This window comes from Canis lupus, unplaced genomic scaffold (genome assembly GCF_011100685.1).
Source record: "Canis lupus familiaris isolate Mischka breed German Shepherd unplaced genomic scaffold, alternate assembly UU_Cfam_GSD_1.0 chrUn_S202H362, whole genome shotgun sequence".
Lineage (NCBI taxonomy): Eukaryota > Metazoa > Chordata > Mammalia > Carnivora > Canidae > Canis > Canis lupus.
Window position 1 is genome coordinate 17884 of NW_023330905.1, and position 27228 is coordinate 45111.

The 27228-nt window shown below is 46.6% G+C and overlaps 2 long non-coding RNA genes across 2 annotated transcripts; one reads left to right on the forward strand and one right to left on the reverse strand.

Annotated features, from left to right (window-relative positions):
• On the forward strand, positions 1 to 19288 carry LOC119878878. The gene is made up of 4 exons (XR_005387206.1): positions 1 to 53; positions 6253 to 6321; positions 7138 to 7374; positions 18032 to 19288. It is a non-coding gene; the product is annotated as an uncharacterized LOC119878878 (long non-coding RNA).
• LOC119878877 lies at positions 17359 to 26750 on the reverse strand. The gene is made up of 3 exons (XR_005387205.1): positions 26651 to 26750; positions 18884 to 18986; positions 17359 to 18543 (listed from the first exon to the last, which is right to left on the reverse strand). It is a non-coding gene; the product is annotated as an uncharacterized LOC119878877 (long non-coding RNA).
• Between the last annotated feature and the right edge of the window lie 478 nt (positions 26751 to 27228).

Here is a 27228-nt window from a genome sequence, read left to right on the forward strand (position 1 = left end):
GTCGGTCCGCACGCAGGCGGCCGATTGCGTCACCGCGTACCTAGAGGATCCAGGTGAGCGGGCCTGTCCCTGGCCGGCGTCCGATTAGGGTGTGCCCCGGGCTTGCCTAGGGTGGGCAGTGCCCTACGCAGGTGGGCAGAGGCGGGGCAGCACCAGGTGGAGTCAGTCCTGCTCTGCTTGTCCAGGGGTGGGGGGGATTTTGTTAAATTTCCTGGGTCCCACAGCCCGAGGCTCCGGGAGGCCCGAGTCACCGTCAGGCCTGAGGCACCGTGAGGCCCGCGGCTGCGGTCAGGCCGAGTCACGTAGGGCCTGAAGGCACCGTGATGCCCTCGCTCGGTCAGGCCCCGCGGCTGTGTGCGCAGTCCCCCCCCCGGGAGCGGCTCCTGAGAGGGGCCCGCGGCCGCCCCTCCCGTCCGGCCTCGGAGGCCCCGTCACCGCCGCGTGTGTGACGGCCCCGTGGCCGGGTCAACCGCCGGGCGCACAGCTCCCGCCGGAGTCCTGGGGGCCTGGCTGCGGATTCCCCGCGGGTCCGCCCCGCGGCCGTGAGGGGAGGACAGCGTGGTGGGGCCCGGGCGCTCCCCTCAGGCTGCTTCTCGCTCGGGTCCGGGCACGGGCGGGCCTCCCCGCACGGGCGGGGCTCCGGCCCACAGGCCCGGCCTCGGCGTCCGCCCGCACCGCCCCGGGCCGCCCGCGCGCCCTCACGCGCACCCTCGCCGCCCCGAACGAAGACCCCCGGGCCGTCCTCAAGCTGTTGGTTGGCTTTAGTTTATTTTATTTTATATTTTTTTAAGATTTTATTTATTTATTCACGAGACACACACAGCGAGAGAGGCAGAGACCCAGGCCCCACGCGGGAGCCGCCGCGGGACTCGATCCGGGCCCGGGGTCACGCCCTGGGCCGAAGGCGGCGCCGTTGGCTCGTCTTAAGAGCTGAGCGCAGGCCCATGTCCTGAGCAGTCCCCAGGTGGGCTCTGTGCTGGCTTCACACACTTTTACCGCGATAGTGCACGAAAAGATGCTTTCCCTCCTGCCTGTTTCCTGGTTTTAGATATATGAATCACGAACCTACCTTTTGCTTTCCTTTTGTTTCTGTTGGGCAACTTTTTTTTTTTTTTTTTTTTTTTTTGAGAGAGAGGGTCTTAAAGATTTTATTTATTCGACAGAGAACACAAGCGGGGGAGCAGCGGGGAGGGGGAGGGGGAGGCGCCCGACATGGGACTCAATCCCAGGACCCGGGGATCCGACCTGAGCTGAAGGCAGGTGCTTAGCCAACTGAGCCACCCGGGTGCCCCCCCCCCCCCCCCCCCCATCAACTATTTTTGACAACTTCTCTGGTACTATAACATGGTCACTCTAATAAAGAAAATAGGCACATAGAGATGACTGGTGTAACCCTCTCCCCTAATCCCTTACCGATACAGGAGACCCACTCACCCCCCCTACACGCATGGTAACTGTTGTGCCCAAGATTGCGAATCCGAGAAACCACCAAGGAGCTGACACCGATGCAAGAGCACGAGGGTTTATTAGCGAGCTCGAGCTTGGGTCCAAGTGTGCCCGACACAGCGGAGCAAGGACTTGGACCCCGAAGTGGGTTACAGCTGGGTTTTTTAAAACTTTATTTTTTTATTTATTTTTTATGATAGAGAGAGAGAGGCAGAGACACAGGCAGAGGGAGAAGCAGGCTCCATGCACCGGAAGCCCGACGTGGGATTCGATCCGGGTCTCCAGGATCTTGCCCTGGGCCAAAGGCAGGCGCCAAACCACTGCGCCACCCAGGGATCCCCACAGCTGGGTTTTTTATAGGCTGGTCTAGGGGATTTCCAGAAGGGGTGGAGGAATTCTAAGATGGGACTTTCTTCCAGGGGCGTTGGGCTCTGTTGTCTTTGGGATATGGGATTACCTGCCGAGAACATTGAGGACATTCTGCAGTTTTTCCCCTTAAAGTTCAGCTCTTATTCACAGGGAACTAAGATGGCTGTACTTGTGCTAATGCTAAACTTGAGGTGGGATGGCCTTAATTTTTCTCGGCCTCCACAAACAGTGCTTTTTTTTAATTTGTAGTGACTTCTTGGCATAGAAACATCAAGTCTTTTTATGTGAACTAATTTGTAATAAGGGCAACATTAGGGACAGGAAAATTAGAAGAAAGTAGACCATAAGGATCCCTGCAAGCATATTAAGGATTCTAGAACACTGGGAAGCCACTGAGGGCCTTGAAGCAGGGAACTGAATGCAGTCCGGTTTCTGGCTCATTGGCTCTGTAACTCTGACATTCAGATCAGTGGTGTGAGCTGGAGATCTAAATTTAGGAGGCCTCGGTAAGTGCTTAGAACCTGAAGCACTGGGATCCCTGGGTGGCGCAGCGGTTTGGTGCCTGCCTTTGGCCCAGGGCGCGATCCTGGAGACCCGGGATCGAATCCCACATCGGGCTCCCGGTGCATGGAGATAGAGCCTGCTTCTCCCTCTGCCTGTGTCTCTGCCTCTCTCTCTTTCTGTGACTATCATAAATTAAAAAAAAAAAAAAAAAAAAAGAACCTGAAGCTCTGGGAGTAAAAAAGAAAACTTAGAGAAGAATATATAGTGAAAAATCACAAAATTCATAGGACTGGCTGAGAAGCTGCCAGAAGACTGAGGAGCAGGGACTAGCTAGGAAGGAGGATGGAAGATTATTTTTCCTCCCCTACCTACAAGTGTGGAGGGGTCCAGAAATACAAAATTGAGAACCACGGTCTTAAAGCTTAGAAGGAAAGAGAATGGAATACAGACCACAAGAGGAATATTTGGTCTTTAACCTAGACAGGTGATTCCTTAACTTAAAAAAAAGGTAAAGAGGATGAATGGTGTGGTGTCTAGAGGGTGCCTCTCCATCGGATGTGGGCCAACGATTGATTGGGTGGTGGGAGGTGAAAGTTCACCAGACAGAATGAAGGAGAGAGAACTTTCTTAAATACACCTCAGGGGAGCAGTGAGCAGGACCCCAGAGGAGGGGCTGTCTGCAACAAGCCAGTGGGTGGGGGCTGCATTTAAAGGGGGAGGATGAGGAAGCATGGCGACCGATGGAATCTTCCAGTTTTTGGTGACTGCCCAGGTGTAAGTAGCCCATTGGTCAGTTAGGCTTATGTATCTTTTTTTTTTTTTTAAGATTGATTGATTGATTTATGATAGACAGTGAGAGAGAGAGAGAGAGAGACAGGAGGAGGGAGAAGCAGGCTCCCTGCAGGGAGCCGGATGTGGGACTCGTCCCGGGACTCCAGGATCGCGCCTTGGGCTAAAGGCAGGCGCTAAAACCGCTGAGCCACCCAGGGATCCCCAGCTTATGGATCTTTTTAGGTGGGTCACCTGATGGGCCTGTCGGTATTTGGCCAAGGGGGGGCCCGTGGGCCCTTTCTGCATGCCACCCCTCAAGCCTATTTGCCCACAAGTGGCCTCTACAGATGGGATGAGATTTGGGGCTTCTAAACTCATGAGAGGTTGAGGGATTTCCTATCTGATAGACTATATTTTAAACTACATAGTTACATTTTTATCTACATATTCATTACAATGTTTTTCTTGATATAATTACTGTAAGACATTTAAAATTTTATGGGTTCTGCGTTTCAAGTCATGCTTAGTCATGGATGTGCCAAAATTATAAAAATGGTAGTCAATTTAAAATATATATATATTTTATGTATTTTTTTGAGAGAGAGCATGAGCAGTGTTGGGGCAGAGGGAGAGGGAGAAGCAGACTTCCTGCTGAGCAGGGAGCCAGACTCCCAGGACCCTGAGAGATCATGACCTGAGCTGAAAGCAGGCACTTAACTGATTGAGCCACCCAGGTGCACCTCTGATATTTTCTTAACATTTTTATATTAAGGTTAATGTTATATATCAACCTGATTGGACATGGGGTGCCCAGATTAAACGTTTCTGGGTGTGACTGTGAGGGTGTTTCTAGGGGAGATTAGCATTTGAGTCAGTGGATGGATACAAGAGGATTGCCCTCCCTTATGTGGGTGGCCTTCATCCCACCTGTTGAGGGCTTGAATAGAATAAAAAAGGCAGAGGACAGAGGAATTCACTTTTTTTTTTCCTGCTTACTTGAACTATATCTCTCATTTACCTTTGGATTCACCACTGGCTTTCTTAGATTTCTGTTTGTAAACAGCAGATCACCAGCCATTTCCTCATAATATGTGTGGCTTCTGTATTTATATATAGGTATCTCCTTTCTCTCTATATAGATAATATATATTGATAATATATACTATTCTGTTTTCAAAAGTATGAAGTATATTAGTCAGGGATCTTCAGAGGGACGGAAGATAGATATCTTCTGTTCCCTGACTAATAAATCTATAATGTGTTAGATCTAAAGTAGATCTAAAGTAGAACACTATCATAAATATATGCTCCTTAAGAAAATTCAAGTGTTATAGGAATATATAATTTAGAAGATGAAAGACTGGGGCGCCTGGGTGGCTCAGCGGTTGAGCCTCTGCCTTTAGCTGAGGTCATGATCCCCGGGTCCAGTCCCACGTGGGGCTCCCTGCATGGAGCCTACCTCTCCCTCTGCCTGTGTCTCTGCCTTTCTTTCTCTCTACATCTCTCATGAATAAATAAATAAAATCTTAAGAAAAAAAAAAAAAGAAAATGAAAGACTAAGTCCACAAAAGAACCCCTGTAATCATCTAACAGAATTGGCATGTATCCTCCACCGTCTTTTTTTTTTTAAGATTTTATTTATTTATTCATGAGAGACAGAGAGAGACACAGGCAGAGGGAGAAGCAGGCTCCATGCAGGGAGCCTGATGTGGGACTCGATCCCGGGACTCCAGGATCATGCCCTGGGCCGAAGGCAGGCACCAAACCGCTGAGCCACCCAGGGATCCCCCTCCACTGTCTTTATTATATAAAAGTTATACATGCGTATACTTCAAAGCCAAAAAGTTCTTTTTCTTTTTTTTTTTTTATATTTTTTTTAAATTTTTATTTATTTATGATAGTCACAGAGAGAGAGAGAGAGAGGCAGAGACACAGGCAGAGGGAGAAGCAGGCTCCATGCACCGGGAGCCCGACATGGGATTTGATCCCGGGTCTCTAGGATCGCGCCCTGGGCCAAAGGCAGGCACCAAACCGCTGCGCCACCCAGGGATCCCAAAGCCAAAAAGTTCTATACAACTTATAAAAAACTGCATTCTCTAGCCTGCCTGACTACTCTTTTCTCAGAGATAACTACTTCTAGCTCTTCAGAGCATCTTTTGGTATTTATCTCCATATTTCTTAATAATGTTCTTCTATTGCTACTTGTTTTCTCAGGTTCACCCACTGTCTACCAACCTCTACCTCTCCATCCCAACGACACACGTGCCGTCTTTTTTCTCCAAACCTCCCATTTAGTTTTACTTTATTTTTTGTTAACTGAATATTCAGTTTAAGTTATGAGAGTGAATGTTCTGGTGACTTTTTTTTCTCTGATCGCTTTTCCTTTTCTACTCACGTTACTTTTTCTCAAGTTAATCTTCCTCCTTTGAGGTTAGTGTTCTCTGTATTATTTATTACTACTTGTTAGTGCACAAACTGCTGATTCTCTGTGTCTCTCAAACACCAAGGAGGACATGATTTTTTTTGCCCTGAACACAGGCAAGTATGGTCTTGCCATTTACTGAAATGGGGAAGATCGGTGGAGCAGGCTTGGGGTAGGGAAGATCAGGAGTTCAGTTCCGAACATATTAATTTTGAACTGTCTGTAAGCTATCCAAGTGTCAGCCATACAATTGGACCAGCAGTTCCGGAGTTGAGGAGAAAGTCTGGCAATATAGTATTGGGGAATTATTTAGGCAGTGATGCTGGATGGAATCAGAAAGGTGTGCAAACAGATGAGAAGAGGGCCCAGGACTGAACCCCAAGGCTCTCTGAACCTTGAAAATTCAGGAAGTTAGAAACTGGGTTTCAACCAGAATGCCAGCCATAGCTTATCTCTCCAGATTTCAACTAAAAACCTGGACAAAATACAAATGCAATTATCTGAGTCCTCCAAAAAGTAAATAGTGGCAGACAGGCTGGGTGGGGAAGTTATACCTGAAGAGCGACCGGTAAGGTGGTAGTGACTTTCCTGGGACTTTTCCCTTTTTATCTCCCAGGGGTAATGTGAGTGAGATAATGAATCAAAGACAGTAGAAACTCGGAGAGCAGTCCATCTTGTGAGAGGACCAAGAAAAAGACCCCAGAGAATGTGATTTCTTTTTCTTTTTCCTTCTCTCCCAGTTCTGCCCAGAAGCCAGACCTAACTCTAATTGGAGATCTGCACTCCCAGGCAGTGGGAACCAGGAAAAGGTACCGTTCCTTGCAAGGTGTGGTGGAGGATCCCCCTGTTATTTTTCTCCCTTGCTGCTTTGTCCATAGTGTAGGCCCATTTGTTCAGAATGGCACAATTACACAGGATGTTAAATTTGCAAGAAAACCCCAGCTATCTGGCCACAGGTAATTCGAAAAGGGAGTCAGAGTGGGGAGGAAAGGAGGAGACAACTGGAGAAGGGAATTCCCTTTCTGTGACTATTTCCAGCCTCACCCTACAGAGCTGAGCATAAGGGAACAACCCGAAGAAGCAAAGCAAATGCTTTGAGAAATGGGACTACAGCGTAAACCCCTAGGAAGTCCCAGAGTACTCCTGAGTTGCTCACACAAGGGGCAGATAAATATAAAAAGAACTCTTAAAAACCAGCACTAAAAAAGCAGGCAACCTGGTAAAAAAAGGGATAAATTATTAGAACAGGCATTTATCAAAGAACACAAACAGATGGCAAATAAGCACACGAAAAGATGCTCAAGATCGTACATTCGTCACTGGTTACATGAAAATAAAGAACACAGTAAGTTACTACTATACACCTAGTAAGAAGAGCTAAAATTTTTCAAAAGTTATAATTCAAGGACTGGCAAGTATGCAGAGAAACTGGAATTTTTATTGTACTGCTGGTAGGAATGCAAAATGGTCCAGTTATTTTGGAAAATAGTTTGGCAATTTCTTATAAAGCTAAAGGTATACCTACTATATCGCTCAGCAATCTCTCCCATAGGTATTTACCCAAATGAAATGAAAACATCAGTTAAATGAAGTTCACACAAAAACGTTAATGCAAATGTTTCCAGCACATTTATTCATAGGGAGCTTCAAACGGGGAGCAACCCAAATGCAACGGATAAACTGTGGTATGCCCTGGGAACACCACTCGGCAAGAAAAAGGGACGAACTACTGATAATCATAACATACATGGATCCCAGATGCATTACACTAAGTGAAAGCAGACGGACCTAAGGGCCACGCACTCTATGATTCTATTTATATGATATTCTGGAAAAGACAAGACTAGGCAGATGGCAAACAGGTCAGTCTTCGTCAGTGGTTATTAATCAGGGAAGGGTTTAATTCCAAAGGGACTATAGAATTTGATATTTTGGGGGCAAAGGCTGATGAAGTTATTTATCTTGATTATTGTAATGCCTTCCTATTGCTGCTGTAACAAATTACTCACACATTTGTGGCTAGCACCCCCCACCCTCACCTCATCTCAGCCTCCCCTGTCAACCTATTACTCTTGTGGTATTGGTCATACAACTCTCGCTGCACTTTTTTCAAAAGTCACAGAGCTTCACACCAACAGTGAATTTGGCTGTATGTAAATGTTAAAACTGGGTCTAGAAAACGGGGAACCAGCAGAGGAGACTGAGAAGAAATTACCAGGAAGGTGAGAAGGAGCCAAACGTTCGTGGTGCCCTGGAAGCCAGGTAAAGAAAGTGCATTAGGGAGGGCATGAACTCGGATGTGATTGCTGAGATCCAGCATGGGGAGGGGTGCGTACTGAGCAACATGGAAGCCTCCAGTCAACTACTTGACAGCAGGAGTTTCTGGGGAGCAGTGGAAGCAAAAGCCAGAGAGGTGTGTGGGTTCAAGAGAGAACTGAAGAAATAAAGACAGTTAACAAAGACCAGTGCCACTCAAGTAGCCAGTCCTTGAACCATTACCGGAGAGTTACTGGTCCTGTAGGAGATCAGGAGAACACACAGGGTTTAAACTAACAACCTGGACACCTGGGGGGCTCAGGGGTTGAGCATCTGCCTTCCGCTCAGGGGGTGACCCCAGGGTCCTGGGGTGGAGCCTCATGTCCCTCCAGCTCTCTGCTCAGTGCGGAGTCTGCTTCTCTCCCTCTGCTCCACCCCCCCCCCCCCCCCCCCCCCCCAGTTCAATCTCTCGCAAATAAAATCTTTTTTAAAAAGCAAATGAAATAAACCTTCCCTCGTGTAACTTTTCACATATGAATATTTTTGTAGGAAAGATGATTGGGGTCAAAATTATTGGGTCAAGTTACCACTAAGAATGCTTTTCCCCATATTTGCCCATTATTGGTATATCCATTTGTGCACACTCCTGCCAAGATTGGATATAAACAATCTCTATTCTTGTTACTCTGGCTTGCAAATATACCATTTATTTTTTAAATTTAAATTAACATATAATGTATTATCAGTTTCAGAGGTGGAGGTCAGTGATTCATGAGTCTTATATAACACCCAGGGCTCGTAACATCACGCGCCCTCTTTTTTTTTTTTTAATTTTTATTTATTTATGATAGTCACACAGAGAGAGAGAGGCAGAGACACAGGCAGAGGGAGAAACAGGCTCCATGCACCGGGAGCCTGACGTGGGATTCGATCCAGGGTCTCCCGGATCGCGCTCTGGGCCAAAGGCAGGCGCCAAACCACTGAGCCACCCAGGGATCCCTCACGCACCCTCCTTAATGCCCATCACCCAGTTACCCCATCCCCCACCGGCTCCCCTCCAGTGACCCTCAGTCTGTTTCCTCTGGTTAAGAGTCTCTTACGGTGGTTTGTCTTCTATTTCCCTGATCGGTGGACTGTTTTTTCACATGATTTTTGGGCACTATGCTTCATCTGTGAGCTGCATGTTCTTTGCTTTGCCTTTTAAAATCTTAAATGTAGGGGTGCCTGGGTGGCTCAGTTCAGTCAAGCGACCTATCCTTGGTTTTGGCTTAGGTCCTAATCTCAGGGTCCTTAGATCAAGCCCCCCGCCCTCATCGAGTCCCCCCACTTTGGGCTCTACACTCAGTGTAGAGTCTGCTTGTCCCTCTCCCTCTGCTCCTTCCCCCACTCTCAAATAAATAATTTAAAAATCTTAAATATAATATTTGTTTTAAAAATATTTTTTTATTTATTCGTGAGAGACACAGAGAGAGAGGCAGAGACACAGGCAGAGGGAGATGCAAGCTCCATGCAGGGAGCCTGATGAGGGACTCGATCCCGGATCCTGGGATCACGCCCTGGGCTGAGGGCAGACACTCAACTGACGAGCCACCCAGGCGCTCCTAAATGTAATACCTGAATAGGTATAAAAGCCAAGTTTCAGGGATCCCTGGGTGGCGCAGCGGTTTAGCGCCTGCCTTTGGCCCAGGGCGCAATCCTGGAGACCCAGGATCGAATCCCATGTTGGGCTCCCGGTGCATGGAGCCTGCTTCTCCCTCTGCCTATGTCTCTGCCTTTCTCTCTCTCTCTCTCTCTGTGATTATCATAAATAAAAATTAAAAAAAAAAAGCCAAGTTTCAAAATTCGAAAGGTAAAAAGGGATTGTACAATGAAATCTCGCTCCCACTCATCTCCTAGCTGCCCAGTTTCGCCCACCACAGGTTGGCAGAGGTGGACTGTGAGTTCCAACTCTAAGTCACATGGCTGGTCTTGCAGGCAACCGGCTCCTATCTTTAGGGGATTTCCAAAAGTCACCTCAATAACAAACTCAAGTACCCCTGAAAGGGGCTTGTTATGAACAAGACACTCCTTTCACTTTTGCAGCTCTCCAACTATTTAGAAACCCACTGAAAGACCAGCAGAAGATGTTCCTAGTGCTCTTAGGAAATTTCAAGGCTTTTAGAAGCTCTATGCCAAATAAATACTTCCTTTTATAAATCACAAATTGCAGACAGTGACGTTAATTGTAAATATTTTTTATTTTTTTATTTTTATTTTTTTTAAATTTTTATTTATTTATGATAGTCCCAGAGAGAGAGAGAGAGGGGGGGGGGGCAGAGACACAGGCAGAGGGAGAAGCAGGCTCCATGCACCGGGAGCCAAATGTGGGATTCGATCCTGGGTCTCCAGGATCGTGCCCTGGGCCAAAGGCAGGTGCCAAACCGCTGCGCCACCCAGGGATCCCTGTAAATATTTTTTAACCCAGTTTTCTATTTGTCTTTTAATTTTTGGTATATGCATCTCATAACCATTTTTGCCAAGGGGAAATTTAAATTTTTATGTAGTTAAATATATCAGGTTTTTCCTTTGTGGCTTCTGCACCAGTCTTAGAAAAAGTTACTTTATTCTGAAATGATTTTAAAAACCTCTCCCATTATTTATAGAACTTTTATAGTTTTATTTTAAACAGTGAAATCTTTGAATCAGCTAGAATTTATTAGATATGAATTTTAAGGTGGAGATCTAATAATCTGTTAACCTAAAGAAAGAGGTAAACTGAAGCAAGCTCAAATTATCAGAAATTGAGTCTCTCTGGGAATAGCAGAGGAGTTGCAATTCAGGAAATGCATGCTCTAGGGGATCCCTGGGTGGCCCAGTGGTTTAGCACCTGCCTTTGGCCCAGGGCGTGATCCTGGAGTCCCAGGATCGAGTCCCACATCGGCCTCCCCGCATGGAGCCTGCTTTCTCTCCCTGTGTCTCTGCCTCTGTCTCTCAAGAAAAAAAAAAAAAAAAATCTTAAAAAAAAAAAAAAAAAAAAAAAGGAAATGCATGCTCTAGCAAGCTACAGGTGAATTTGTTAAGGATTTGGGGCGGGCTGTATTCATGGGCAAGGAGTAGGGGTGTGCGTCCAGCTAGAGTTCAAACTAAGTTCATTGGCATAAGGATGGGGAGAGATTCTTGGTGGATGTTCATTGGTCAGGAGCTAAGTCTATCCTCTGTAAATCAGGCATTTATGGAAAACCAGTCTCAGTTCTTAAGTTCCATGCTTCTAAAAGGCACGTGAGGTTCTCTATTTCATGTCTTCCAGTTTCATTTTAGATGGAAATCCTTCCACAAACCTATTTTTTCCCTTAATGGTTTTCCTAGTTGTTTCAACACTATTTACTGAATGAACTAACTTTTTGGTGGTGATTATAGTGTCACCTTTATATCCTAAACTCCCATCTACACTTTAGTCTGTTTCTACATTTCTTTTTTTGATACACTGATTATTTGCAGACAGTATCTCACTGTTTTAATTATACTGTTATAATATCTCTGATATCTTAGCACTAGTCCTCATAGATAGCTTAACCAAGGGAGAACTGTCATGTTTACAATGTCAAGTCTCTGAGGATGTGTCAAGCCTTTTTTTTTTTTTTTTTTTAAGATTTTATTTATGAGAGAGAGAGAGAGAGACAGCATAAGTGGCAGTGGGGGGTGGGTGGGAGAGGGAGAAGCAGGCTCCCTGCTGAATGTGGAGCTGAAAGTGGGGGGCCTCCACAAGGAGGGTGGATCGATAGGGTAGGGAGGAGGCTTAATTTCACAACCTTGAGATCACAACCTGATCTGAAGGAGATGCTTAACCAACTGAGCCACCCAGGTGTGCCTGTATCATGCCTTTTCATGTCTTATATCTTTTAGTAATGTTTTCAAGTTTTCTTCAAAAAAAAAAAAATCTGGATATTTAATCTTTTTTTTGTGGTTATTATTATAAATGGGGCCTTTTTTTGAATTGCAACTCCTAGTCAGTAGTTGCTTATAAAAAGCAATAGACTTTTACATATTAATTTCGCTCCCAGCCACCTTATTGAATTGTCTTATTTCTGTATATTTTGTAATAGCTTTCCCAATAGGTCCTTTGGAGTTTTCTGTATCTTCAATCATATTATCTGCAAAAGTGGTAATTTTATCACTTCCTTTTCAAATTTTATAGTTCTATGTATTCTTTTTCTTACATACATATTTTGTTAGAACCTCCAGAATAAGAAGTGTGGATGTTCTTATTTCTGATGTTACTCCACACGTCTATTTCCTGCTTTGTTTTCTGTTGCATTCTTTTCAAATGAAAATCTTATGTAGGATAATTATTTTATCTTTTCTTTTAAATCTTTGCTATATCTGAAAATTTTTTTTAAATTTATTTTTATTTTTATTTATTTATGATAGTCACACAGAGAGAGAGATAGAGAGAGAGAGAGGCAGAGACATAGGCAGAGGGAGAAGCAGCCTTCAGGCAGGGAGCCCGACGTGGGATTCGATCCCAGGTCTCCAGGATGGCGCCCCAGGCCAAAGGTAGGCGCCAAACCGCTGTGCCACACAGGGATCCCTATATCTGAAATTGATAGGATGACATTCTAGTCAGGAGAGAGAAACAAGTGAATGAGTAAATTATGTAATATTTTAGATGGTAAGTACACTGGGAAACAACTCAAACAGGGTGCAGGGGAAGAAAAAATTTCCCTCTTCCCTTCTGGATTCCTTGGCTGGTCTAATAATAAAATAGACCTAAGACATATTGACAAGAGAAAAACTAATTTAATTTCATACATACAAGAGCCGCATTAAAAGGGTGACTCAAAGAAGTGACCAAAGCAGGAAGCCTTTAAACCTTTTAGACAAAGAAACAATACATTTATAAAAAATTAACAAGACAAGGGGTTTGAGCTTGGGGGTAGTGAATAGGTAAAGAAGTAAAAAGGTTTGTTTATATAGTCTCTAGCCCTAAATCCCATCTCTGGTCATATGGATGTCTTCTAACCTCCTAGTACAGGGAGGACACCTTTCACGTGGGAGATTTATAATCTCCTTTCAGAGGGACAGAGAAGGGCCAGTGTTCTTGCATTTGCTGTTTGTTTCTCAAGAATCTTTATTTCAAAATATTCAGTAAGCCAAAGTGGCATACTTTGGGGTAAAAGAGTATAAACCCCTATAAGGGTAAGGGGCTAGAAAGTGCTGAGTGTGGGAAAGGCTGTAATTTTAAATAGTGGGCCAGAGCAGGCCTCACTGAGAAAGTAACACTAACGAAGACTTGAAGGATGAAGGGTATATGGGAATTAATCATTCCAAGTAGACAGAACAGCAACTGCAAGGGTTTGAGGTGGGGATGGACTTCACAATAGAAAACCACAATATAACTGAAACAGAGTACATAAGGAAGAGTAGGAAGAGATGAGTTAAGAAGGGTGGGAGGAGGAGCAGATTTTCTAGAGCCCTGGACGTCACCGTCAGGCTTTGGTTTTACTGAGATAGGGAACCATTAAACCATTAGAGTAACATGATCTGATGGATATTTTAGAAGAATCTCTTTGCTACTGTATTAAATACCGATGTTTTGGGAGTGTGGGGGGAGGGGATTGTGGCGGTTAGAAGCTAAAAACACCACTTAAGAGACTATTACAAAAATCCATGTAAAGATGATGGATTCTGGATCTGTTTTAAAGGAAAAGCCAGCAGGATTTGCTGAGAGACTGTGGGATGTCAGGGGTAGAGGAACCATCACTGTGGAGAGACAGAGAAGGCTGTGAAGGACATCCCAGCTTTGGATATGTTATGTTTGTGAGATGTCTTGGACATTAATTAGAGCTCTAGATGAGGCAGCTAGGTATATGAGTCTAGAGTTCAAGAAGGTACACATTTGGGAGTTGCCAGCTTGTAGACTGTACTAAAGCCACAAGATTACCAAGAGAGTGAGTACTGATGGAGAAGAAAGAGACCCAGGGATTGAGCTGTGGTGTACAATAAGAAAAGGAACCTGCAAAGGACACAGAACAAGAAGCCAATGAGTTTGGAAAACAAGCACGAGTTTGCTGTGTCTTGAAAGCCAAAATGAAGAAGATGAATCCTGGAAGAGTGCTCAGCTGAGTCTACTCCTGCTGATGGGCTTAGGAAGAGGAGACCTATGCATCCATTCCTAGCTCAAGCCACACAGAAGGGTGTTCTTGGTAACCTTGAGAACAGTTTCAGTGTAGTAATAGGGTGAAAGTGAGACTGGATTAAAAATGCAGAGAGAATTAGAGACAGCCTTCCTTGGTTTACAAATGAAGCTATTTTCCTTATGGAACCTAGGGCATGTTTAGAGATTTTTGTGATTTGTGATTGTCATTTATTTAATGTCTGTTTCCTTAAAAATGTAAGACCTATGAAACCATCTCTGATCAAGTTGTGAAGTCCCTAAAGTAAGTCTTTCTGTAAAAAGGATGGGGAAAGAACATAAAGTTCATTTCATTTGCCATTTGGTTTTCTGGATGGTGCAGTACACAGAAGTTAAAATTTCTCCGTAAGTCATATTAATGTAAGAATGCTCCATGAGGTCTAATTTACAGAAGAATAATCAAACTTATCAAACCCAATGGTCGGTTTCCTTGTCTGTGTTCACTTTGATCTTCCTTCCCTCTACTCCCACCTCCCACACCATCATTAGAATGTAGACTCCACAAGAACAGGAACCTTCACTGTCTTATTGATTCCTGAACTCCCAGGACCTAGAATACGCTCTGGCACATGGTCAGTTCTCAATGAAATGCTAAGTGTTCAATGAAATGAAACACATGGTATGGAGACATTTTTGGCTGTAACAGCTGGGGGTGCGCAGGGGCATCCAAGAGCCAGAAATACCAATTAAGCTTCCTAAAATTCACAGGACAGCTCCTCACAGCAAAGATAATCCAACCTGAAATGTCCATAGTGCCAAGGTTGGGGAATGCTGCCTTAGAGCAAAAAGAAGTTGCTTGATTCACTTATGACTTGGGTTTGAGTCCCTGGAAGAAGAGCAGAGCCCGCAGCAGAAACCTGGGTATATTAAAATTCACTCACGACACTGCTGGCTCTCACACAAGAATGCATCAGGCGTGGCTTTTAGAGATTCAATTTTGTGAACTCAAAGCAATGAAAGATTTCCAAGAAACATAAACTGAGGACTATCCTTATATCGAAAGGGATATTATATTTAAGAAAAAGAATATCCCAGTAGAATAATAAGAAAAAGACCTGATCTATACACATCACAAAAGACAGATAAAAGGCCAAGGAATATGGAGGAAAATGCTCAACTTCATTAATATTTAAGGAAATGCAATGTGCAACAATGATGTATTTTTTAATCAGATGGGCTAGACTTGAACAGACTGATAACAGCCACAACGGGTGAGAGTAGGGGGACGATAAGCACTGTTGGTACAAGTCCTTGGTAGCAGGATTTCAAATTATTTTTCTCCTTATGTTTTTCAATATTGCTCTTTTTAAAAAGGGAGCTTTTAACTTTTAAGTCACAATGCTATTGTCATCTGAAACAAAATCCTCCAATTATAGAAATATATGTATTCCATGTATATACATATATACTCTTTAAAAAAATAGATTTTATTTATCTATTAGAGAGAGAGAGGGCAGGGGCAGAGGGAGAAGCAGGCTCCCCACTGAGCAGGGAGCCGGCTGCAGGGCTCCATCCTAGGACCGCGGGATCATAACCTGAGCTGAAGGCAGACGCTTAGCCGACTGAGCCCCCCAGGCGCCCCCCACACACATACTCTCAAAAAAATGTAGCTATACCTCCTAGTTCAGGGCCAAATCTTTCTGCCACGGAGCCTTCCTCCACATTGTACTATAATCTGATCCTCTTGAAATAACACTGACCCTGTCACTTCCTTGCTTGGCACTCGCCGGTGGACCATGTTTCAGGGCAGGCCCCTCAGCGAGACCGCATGGGGCCCCTCCCCCAACCGGACGGTCTTCTGTCCCCATGTCCTCCCTCACACTTTGGGTTCAACTTTACTACCTAGTGCTGCTCCTGGCCTTTGTCCCTGCTTTCTTTACTCCTTAGCCTGCCCAGAACCCCCACAGCCCCTTCCTTGGGGAGGGCACCCTGACCCAAAGTGCCTAAGGCCCCGGGCTTCCAGCCGTTATTTCACCCAGCGTGGAGCTTAGCCATCCTAGTGCTCTTCCTCCGTCCACACCAGGGTCTCCTTAGTTTTTGTATCTGCTGTGCTTGCTCACCGAGAGCCTGGTGAATAGAATGCTTGACATTTAAAGTGCTTTGCTCATGACCCGGTCTTCCTAGTTCTGATACTTCGTTTCACTTTTCTTATTGTTTGATATGTGCATTATTGACTTTGGAAAAGTTTGTGGTCATACAGACACCATACATCAGAATCTGAGTATCCTAACTTTATAAACTCTTTCCGTAAACCAAAGTTCATCCTATAAACCTTAGAAACTGACTATAGATCCTAACTGAGTTTATTTTTTAAAAGATTTTATTTATTCATGAGAGACAGAGAGAGAGAGGGAGAGAGACAGGCAGAGGGAGAAGCAGGCTCCCCGCAGGAAGCCCAAGGCAGACGTTCAACCACTGAGCCCCCGAAGTGTCCCTCAACTGAATTTAAAACTAAGTAAGAATCATCTACCACTGGTGTTTTTCCTTTTGAAAAGGAACATAGCTAAAGGCTATTGGGAGGACTGGGCCCTCAGAGGGTGTTTCCCCCTCCTCTGTCCTTGGAGGCTGTGTTCAGCTCCCTATGGTCACCGGGGAGCTGAGGACACGGCATTGGGAGAGCGATGTGCCCTGGGGGCTCTGGACCGCACATGTGACAGGACCCAGTACAGGCCGCTATAGAGATCTGCCCGCCTGCAGCCACTCCACACAGGCCCTGGCTCGAGGTTCCCGTGTGTATTAGGCCTGCGGCCTATAGGCCTGGGGTTCTGGCCCTTTCTCGGGTCTGCCCCATCCCTCCAGGTACGAGGGCCAGTTTGAGATGACGCCAGAAAGCTCCTGCGGAGGCCGCAGATGCAGTTTATAGCCTCTTCCACAACACAGAGAGGACAGCTTTCCAGAGAAGGCCATGGTTTTGAGATAATACTTAGTAACAGGAAGGTGAGGGGAGGACAAAAAAAAAAAAGAAGAAGAGAGGGGAGGATAAGTCAGGAACTGATTGAATACAATCTGCCTTTTTTCAAAATAACAATTTTGTGTTTATTTGTGTAGTGTCCTCATTTTGGGGCCTCAAGGGGATTGTCTGAGGGCGACACGCCATCCCTTTTACCTTAGAAGACAAAATGTCGAAGGTCCCAAAGATCTGAAGGTAACTGGTGTTCGCCCTCCTACGGACCTGGATGTGACCGAATGACTGCACCCCCTGAGAAATACCTGTGTATACCTAGGGTTTTCAGATGAGATCTTGATTATTCAGTTAATGACCCACATACATAATCACAAATGTCCCCTCCCTCCGCTCCTATGAAGCTTCCTAGGGCAGTATATAGAGGTGCTAACGCAAATGGATAAAGGGGCAGACTGGGAAAACCGAGGAAATGATGCCCTTTACTTACAAAAATGCTTCATTCCACCTGGAGAATTAGATATAATTAGTATCTATATAAGTTTATATGACAATTTATTCTCATAATTTGAAAGTATACTCCAAGGGGGGACTGGCTGGCTCGGCTGGAAGGGTGCGTGACTCTTGATCCCTGGGTCAAGTTCGAGCCCCACATTGGGCATAGAGATTACTTAAATAAATAAAGTAATAAAGTAGAATTTTTCCTTTTTAGACCCTCTTAGAGCCACTGAACCTACCTTTCTTGATCTAATCAAGGGATAGTCAATACTGAAGCACATGGCAACTCCTTGAAGAAGGATTAAAATAAAGGGAAAGAAAAAAAAAAAAGGGAAAGTTCTCAGGTTTTCTCTCGGGTATTTCTGTTGCCAATGGAAGGTGCTGCTGATACAACGGGCAGCATTGGTCAGTCTGACCCTGGTCCGAGCGATCTTGATTCTCTTATTTGTGGAGAATGAAAAGCTGTAGGTGTTTGCATAGTGAATCACCTAGTGAGACAGGCCCTATGGGGAGGAAATTCTTCATAAGAGCTACAGGGCCAAGCTGTAATCCCACAGCACACAAGCAGGTCGGGTACATGGTGAGGCTCCGCAGGGCAAAGAAAACATTATTTAACCACAAAAAATAATGACTCCTCCCATCAGTTTAAGAGTGGAAAGAACTTATTTGATCAAACCCTTGTTTAAAACAGATGATCCTGTCAATCTCCTCCATATAAGCAGCCAAGTCATTCCAGGGCTCTACGGCCTGCGGAAGCAGCACTGCTTGAGACCAGGCTTAATCATACCTCTGATCCTCGGATGAGCCAGACGGTAAAGGACTTCAAAATGTGCAAAAAGAGACGTCCTCCCGGAGCATTGGAGCATCCAGGCTCTGTGAAGCACCTTTCAGGTGACCCACGAGTCCCACCTGCTCAACAGCCCCACAAGGAGAACACAATTCAGGTTTCAAATAAGAACCATCAGTGGCATCCAGTGGCATCCGGCCCAAACTGCCACCCGCTGGGCCGGCTTGTCAGGTGGTCAGTGGGCCCCGCTCCCTCTGCAGCCGCTGGCCTGGCCAGGCCCTCATGCTCTACTGGGCGGAGAGTCCCCGGAGGAAGTGAACGTCAGCAACCGCTTACTCAGCAGGGCGTTGTGTCGCTTCAGGTGGGCGATGACGTCTCCCTGCTTTTCGACGATGTCTTCCAGGCTTGAGACGGTCCTGCACAGAATCAACACGGTGACGGGTGGCACCTGCCAACCAGTGCTCAGTAGTCTCTGCAAAGGGGTTCCTCCCAGCTTGCAGAGCACTGCGCTGTATTTGGGACCTTCTCCTTGACGTCGTAAGCCAAGGGAAATACTCCAAAATGAGATCCTTTCGTTAGACTTTGTTTTATCACAGTTGAATGGGAGTAAGCAAGTCAAACTGAATTCTAAAGGCACATCTGCACAACTATAAACGAGCAGTGGAATGTTTTCTAGATTTCCGGGGGCGGGGTGGGGAGCCCTACAATTCTTTTTTTCTAGTCTTTCATTCCTCCCCCCCCCCACTCAACGCTTACCTGAATCCAGTCTCCGAGGTGATATTGCTGGGGTAAGCATAGATTTTTTCCTCTTCAAGTACATCCGGCTGTGGTTTGGCTTTATTAAATTTTCGAATTTTCACTAAAATAATAAAGTCATCATTGTCAGGTTATCTAATCACGAAAAACATTTTTTTGCTCCCGTTTATTCAAATTACATTAATTGGCCATGCTTTTCAAGTAAGTTAATATGGACAAAAATGCTTCATAAGGTGAATACACAGGTTTGTTTATGGATTTACTCAAACCTTTGAAAGTCTATGTGCCAGGCCTGTACTAAACACTGGGAATCCGGACAGTATCATTGTTGATAATAATAACAGCTATGAATTTTTTTGGGTGAATTTAAAACACAGAAGGCACAGGTGAACTATTGTGTATGGATTGCCTCATTCAGTTCTCAGAACTACCCCTGAAGTGGATGCCCTTATCGCTCCGGCTTTATAAAATAAAATGAAGCCCAGGAAAGTTAAGTAAGTAGCCACATTTCTTTTTTTCTTTTTTTCCTCTTTCTTTTCTTCTTTTTTCTTTCTTTCTTTCTTTCTTCTTTCTTTCTTCTTTTCTTTCTCTCTTTCTTTTTTCCTTCCTCCCTCCCTCCCTTTCTTCTTTCTCTTTCTCTTTCTCTCTTTCTCTCTTTCTTTCTTTCTTTCTTGATTTTATTTACTCATCCATGAGACACACAGGCAGAGGGAGAAACAGGCTCCCTGCAAGGAGCCCAATATGGAACTCGACCCTGGACCCCAGGGTCATGCCCTGAGCCAAAGGCAGATGCAGCTGCTGAGCCACCCAGGCATCCCAGTAGCCAAGATTCTAATCCAGGAATCAGACTTTGAAACCTCCAATGTTGACGCTACCCTATAAAAAGAGCGACTAGTCCAGGGTAAAATACAGATGATACGTCTACAATTCAGACAGTATGAAAAGAACCAAAATCAAAGCTTGTACAAGGAGCTGTGACATCTTGGAAAGCAGCCCCTTAACTCAGTAGGAGTGAGAAGGGAGGGCAGGTCATGGAGGAGGAGGATGGTAGGGCTTGAGTCCAGCCTTGAGGGAAACGTGAGAACTAACCGCACAGACTAGGGAGGTAGAGAGGAAGGGTGTTTTTAGTGTGAGAAGAGCCTGAGCAAATACTTAGGACCTCGAGAAGGTGTGTGTGTGTGCATAGGGTGGAAAGGTAGGCAGGGAAGACCTGAGGGACTGGTGCCACGCCGAAGCACTGAAGGTTTAGTCCCGAGAGTAAATGGGAGTCACCGAAAGGAGCTCACCACCCCTCACCACCAAGGGCAGGGATGAGTAGGGCCAGCTCACGGAAAGTCTTTTATTTCAGATTTTTTTCCTCCCTAGACGTTTAGAAAACTCTGAACGGGTACGTTGTTCACGATCAAGAGTTACCTATGAATTACACTGAAGAGAAGGAATACGGATTAAGAAGACAGAGGAAGGGAGGCGAGTAGTGTGCCTACTGGACTCAACCCCGCGGGATGTGATGAGCATGGCCGTGGCAGGGACAGAGGAGAGGAGATGGATGGGGAGGCAGGCCAACTGATGGGAGATATAGGGTGGAAGGAAGAGCCTGGGACGGCAAAAAGGTCTCTGAGTTAGCAAGAGGTGGGGCTGGCACGGCTGGCTGAGATGGGGAGGATGGACAGGATGGTGGAAGGTTTGGAAGAAGAGAAAGGTTGTTCCGGTCACTTCTGTCTTGCTGGTGGCCTGAAACACTTGGATGGAAAGTATCACTTAGCAGGTGAACATAAAGCTTAGGGTGGCTCTGCTCACCTGGGAGCTGCCCACGAGGGCGCAGATGGTCATTTTTAGTAGCAGAATGAGAAAGGACGAGGGGACGCAGAAACCCACCAGTAATAAAGAGGTGGGGAACCATCTGCTAAAAGGGAATGAAGGGGGATCCCTGGGTGGCTCAGCAGTTGCGCCTGCCTTTGGCCAGGGCGCGATCCTGGAGACCGGGATCGAATCCCACGTCGGGCTCCCTGCATGAGCCTGCTTCTCCCTCCTGTTTCTCTGCCTCTATGTCTATCATGAATAATAAAATCTTTAAAATAAATAAATAAAAGGGAATGAAAATCAATCTCTACAGTGGTAGGAGGAGAACCAGGAAAGCGCCATCAAGGCCCGCGCCAGGAAGCTGACAACCCACAGAGGACCCCGGTGCGGCCGTCAGAGGCCACCGACGAGCTGGGCGGTTGTGGGGATACATGATGCAACGGACCGAACCGCGCTCCCCCAAAGTGACACGTGCCAGCCCTCGCCCCCAATGTGACTGACTGGGACCAGGGCTTTTAGTGAGTGGTAACTAGTGTCACAAGAAGCGACAAGGGTGGGGCCCTGATGTGATGGGAGAGGCCAGGATGCGCTTGCACAGGCGAAGGTCCCGGGAGGATACAGCCAGAGGGATACAGCTCCAGAGGAGAGGCCTCGGGACCCTGGATGTGCGGCCTCGGGGACCCTGGACATGCGGCCTCCAGGACCCTGGACATGCGCCTCTGGGATTCCGGGGCACCCGGACCGGCAGGTGCGCCCACAGACCGCACGTCCGGATAGCCGTCCATGGCCCAGGGCCCTGCCCCGCCTGGGTGAGGACTCTGGCACCTGCTGGGACAAGCCATCTCCGGAGAGGAGGCTCCATGGGGACAGGAGGCCAGGGCTGCGGGTGGCGACTGCCAGCCCAGCACCACCGTGGCCCACTGTCCGTGCAGCATGAGTGAGCTAGTGTGTGCCACGCGGGGGCTGAGGGGCCGGGCCGATCCCCGCTGCACAGGTGTTCAAAGCTCCACATGCCGTTCTTCCCTTTTGCACATCAGCTTTCCGGGTGATACGTGTCCCGCATTCGTCCATGTAAAGCGCAAGTGCCATGGTTCAGCATAGGACCGGGTTGTGCAACCACCTCCAGCCACTTTCAGAGCATCTTCTTTGTTCCAGGAAGTGAGCCGGCACCCACTGGCCGTCCTTCCCCATCTGCCCCCTGCGCCCTGGCTCCAGGCAACCCCCGTCTTACCTCCTGTCCCCACGCTGCCCGTTCTGGGTGTTTCACACAGTCCTCGTGAGGGCTGCTCGCCCGCAGCGCCCGTCTCCAAGGGCCATGCGTGTTGGGCACACAGCAGCACGTCACTCCGGGTACCCGCTCCTTTCGAGGACCGGATAACATTCTACCGTATGGACCCAGCACGTTGTGCTGATCTAGCCCTAATATATCCTAACACTAGACCGTTTCCACTTTGGGCCATTATGGACACTTCTTTGAACAACTGTATGGTTTTGTGGAGATGCGGACGTTTCCGGTTGTCTTGGGTTTATATGCAGGAGTGCAATGGCTGAGTCACATGATACGCACCTTGTGTGGCACGGCCAGGCTCACCTATATTCTAATGTGCACGCTCAGCTGACCTCCTAGGCTCAAGAAGTTTAAGAAGAGGTTAAAAGTGAGAAATTTGGGAGATTTGTGCAGGGCCCGTTTAGGAAAGGACCGGGAAGAAGCAGCCGTACGATGCCGTATGATGCCAAGAGACGTGGGTGTGCACCCTGCCGATGATGCCCTTGCCTTCCGGGTACGGCAGGGATGTTGGAGACGAGGAGCTCCTCGTGGCTTCCCGTGGCCCAGACACACTTGAGGTGCTACGGCTCCGGGGTTAGGGGAGATGGACGGAGGGCCTGGGGCTCCCTCCAGCGGGTCAGGGAGGGCCCGGAGCGAAGGCGGCTATGGGGCCCCGGGGCGGGCAGGACAGCAGGAAAGCCGAGGCCCAGGAGCAAGAGGGGTACGTTTCCAGGAGGTCAGTCGTGTCAGATGCCATCTGGGGAAGATGAAGGCCGAGAATCGACCCGACTCGTGATGGCCGCCGGTTAGTGAATGGGAGTTTTCCTGTTCACATCCCTAGCTGGCTCTCTCAAATGGCCTCCTTCGCATCAGAATTCCTGAACAAAGGAAGAAGCCTGGAACACACGTAAGCTTCTTGAAGTGGGGGACAGGAAATAACAGCTCTACGGCATTCAGGTGCAAGCCAGGGGACAGAACTAAGAGACGCATCACAGTCTGACACAATAAAAAGGCTCTGTGGCCTTTAAAATAGATTCGATTGAAACACATTCAGCATTTTCTCGATCAAAGTCAGGCAATATCACCAATTCAAAGCACTCTTTCCATCGTAAGCAAGGAAAGCCGGCATGCTAGGACGTCAAAAACACGGAAAAGGGCAGGTGCCGCTTGGTCACCGCTTCCATTCTAGCCCGAATCTCTCACAGCTTCAGAGCAGTTTGTACCGGCTGCTGGAAGGCTGATAACTGGGTGGCGTTAATTGCATCATCTTTTATTTACCCCCCCCCTTTTTTTTTTTTTTTTTTTTTTTTTTTTAGAGATTTTACTTATCCATTTCAGAGGGTGGGGAGAGGGAGAGCGAGTGCGAGTTGGAGGAGGGGCAGAGGGAGAAGTGCCCCCCCCCACCATGAGCAGCGAGCCCATGGGCTAGACCCAGGGCCCTGGCAGACAGGCAGACACCCAACTGACTGAGCCACCCAGGCATCCCTTTGGCTTACTTTTAAATGAAACAGAGCTAATCGAATTTAGTAGGTCAAAACTGTTTCAAGTTTTATTTTCCTAGTTTTCCCCTGTAGAGGTAGTAAAGCAAATTAGTGCCCAACAAGAAGGGTCCATCTTGTTTTCTAGAGGTTAACTACTTAAAATGCAAATACGCTAGTCAAGGTCAGGTTATAATTAGTATATCAAAGAATCATGTCCTAAAGAATCACTTTCAATGTTATCAAAACTCATTATCTTTTCAAATCATTTCAGTATGGAGAAACATGAAAAGTCCATACATTGGGGCCCAAGCTTATATTTTCTACGACACATGAACAAAAGCAACATTTGTCTCTAGAAGCTACTCCCTAAATCTCTCCTGTCAAAACCGCAATACATTTAAAGGCACATTATAGAATTTAAAAAGTTAAGCCTACTCTTAAGGATGTGGAGGTAAAACAGACATACTTCGATCTTCCAAAGAAATTCAATATTTGCGGCAACCCTAAGTTTATAAATTATATTATAAACCCTTCCTATGTAAACCGTCCATGTATTTTGAAAGTCGGAATTAGCAATTATCAGGTTTTCTTACAGTAGGGAAACATATTCACTTAAGATTTAATGGTGTTTTTATTCAGATATAAATTTTAATATTAATGAAATATGTTACTAAGTCTTCACATATAGAATAAAGCAATTTTTTTAAAAGACTATTTCTTTGACACACACACACACAGAGAACAAGCATAAGTAGGGGGAGCAGCAAACAGAGATGGAGAAGCAGGCTCTGCACTGAGCAGGGAGCACGATGGGGATTTGATCTTAGACCCTGGGATCTTGCCCTGAGCCCAAGGCAAATTCTTAACTGACTGAGCCACCCAGGTGCCCCAATTTCCCCTTACACGGTCCTTGGAATGTTCCTAAGTCCTGCTACGTCATAGAGCATTCGATAGGTACTACAGAAAATACCTCACTACCAGAAGGCTTGCACCCTTTCTAATAAATAAAAGTAGGGGATCCCTGGGTGGCTCAGTGGTTTAGCGCCTGCCCTTGGCCCAGGGCGTGATCCTGGAGTCCCGGGGTCAAGTCCCATGTCGGGCTCCCGGTGCATGGAGCCTGCTTCTCCCTCTGCCTGTGTCTCTGCCTCTCTCTCTCCATGTCTATCATAAATAAATAAATCCTAAACAAACAAACAAACAAATAAATAAATGTAGTAGAGCTACCGTAAAATAACATGGTAAGTGAATGCTATATTCAGAGCTAAACTATCTCATTTACAGCATTTGACAGAAGTGTTGTAGAATGGAACTGATCTCAATCAACAAAGTAATTTAATATTCGTTTGTCACATGGTAGCAAGCTATTTCTTATATGCAGAAAAATTAACCTTTAAAACTAAAGTCTCGGCAGCCCAGGTGGCTCAGTGGTTTAGCGCAGCCTTCGGCCCAGGACGTGATCCTGGAGACCCGGGATCGAGGCCCACGTCGGGCTCCCTGCATGGAGCCTGCTTCTCCCTCTGCCTGTGTCTCTCTGTCTCTCTCTCTCTCTGTCTCTGTGTCTCTCATGAATAAATAAATAAAATCTTAAAAATAAATAAATCTTAAAAAAAAAAAACCCAAAGTCTCATCTTTTCTAGGAAGTTTAGTGGGTGATATACATTTTTTTTAAGTGAGGTACAGAATGCAATCTCCATAATTTGGCTCATTGTTAGCTAATAGCTACAGAAAAGTTTATAAAGGTCAATCAATAATGTGACATTCACATTTATAAACTAGTTACCCCATTCATATTCTAAATGCTCTTCTAGGGATCCCTGGGTGGCACAGCGGTTTAGCGCCTGCCTTTGGCCCAGGGTGCGATCCTGGAGACCCAGGATTGAATCCCACATCGGGCTCCCGGTGCATGGAGACTGCTTCTCCCTCTGCCTATGTCTCTGTCTCTCTCTCTCTCTCTCTGTGTGACTATCATAAATAAATTAAAAAACAAAACAAAACAAAAAAAAACTAAATGCTCTTCTATAGGCCTAAGGAGATGCACCAAAAAAAAAAAAAAAAAAAAAAAATCAGTAAAATGAAACATGAGTTGAGATCCACAGGACTTTATCTTTCATAAGTAGAGAAATGACTCTCTTTTAAAATGCATAGAGGAGATATTTTATTGTCACAAAATAACTGTTATGCAGCGGCAAAAAATTAGCTAGTATTTTGGACAGACGTACTATATGCCAATATTGCAGCAGGAATGAAATCTAGATTTTTCCAGGGCTTGAATTCTTTTCTGTCAAAAGTATCCCTCCATCTATTTTTCATGTTTACATATCTAAAGCTTACTTTATTATTTTTTTAAAGATTATTTATCTTAGTGTGTGCAGGGGGAAGGGCAGAGGAAGAGGGAGAAAGAATCTTCAAGCCCACTCCCTGCTGAGCTGAGCGTGGACCCCGATAGGGGCTCATCCAGGACTCTGAGATCAGAACCTGAGCTGAAATGAAAAGCTGGCCACTTAACCAACTGAGCCACTCAGGCGCCCCAGTAAAGCTTACTAGAATCTTACCACTGGGGTGCCTGGGTGGCTCAGGTGATGACCCCAGGGCCCTGGGATAGGCCCACACTGGGCTCTGGGCTCAGCAGGGGGTCTGCTTCTCCCTCTGCCCCTCCCATTCTCTCTCTCAAATAAATAAACCTTAAAAAAATTTTATGGGGCAGCCTGGGTGGCTCAGCGGTTTAGCACTGCCTTCAGCCCAGGGAGTGATCCTGAAAACCCGGGATTGAGTCCCATGTCAGGCTCCCTGTACGGAGCCTGCTTCTCCCTCTACCTGGGTCTCTGCCCCTCCAGCCCCCTCTGTGTCTCTCGTGAATTTAAAACAAACAAAAAAAAATCTTAAAAAAATTTTTTATCACTGAGAGTTGAGACAGAGACAGAGAGAGACAAACAGACTGGCCCTCAGACAGCCCTAAATTTAGAAAATAAGTTCCTAAATGGTTTGTCTTAGAGCAAGTCTGGGCTAAATGCAGTTTGCATGCATTCTTTATTTACTTAATCTGTATTTCATCATTTCAAATTTAAGTGCCAGGCTTACATCTCAGTTGCCTTTGATAAACCAAACGTTTGTGGATCTTTTCATTTTTGTTGTGTTTACTTTTCGGATACAAGGCGTCACTTGACAAAAATTTGTTGACACAAATTCAGAAACAACTCACTGGTATTTTGTGATTCTCACCTGTGTAGATGAGCAGACAGGTCAGGGAACAGAGCAGTTCCAGGGCCAGGATGGCCAGGACGAGGTAAAGATACAGCCGGCGCGGGGGGGGAAGGAGTGCTGCACGCTCAGCACCAGGAGGAGAGCCGTGCTGCCTGCGGACGAGAGCGGAGAGGGCGCGCGGTCAGCGGCGGCCCACAGGTGCACGCCCCCCGCCCAGCGGAGCCCACAGCAGGTGCACGCCCCCCCCCCCCACATGAGCCCGCGGCAGGTGCACGCCCCACCCCATGTGAGCCCGCGGCAGGTGCACGCCCCACCCCACATGAGCCCGAGGCAGGTGCACGTCCCCCACGTGAGCCCGCGGCAGGTGCACCCCCACCCATGTGAGCCCGCGGCAGGTGCACGCCCCACCACACTGAGCCCGAGGCAGGTGCACGTCCCCCACGTGAGCCCGCGGCAGGTGCACGCTCCCCAGCCCCTCCGCGGAGCCCGCGGCAGGTGCACGCCCCCCCACATGCCGAGCCCCCCCAGCGCAATCAGCCAAGGCCGCTCCTTGAGGACGAAGCCCACACGGCCCGCAGCTGACGATGCCCCACGAG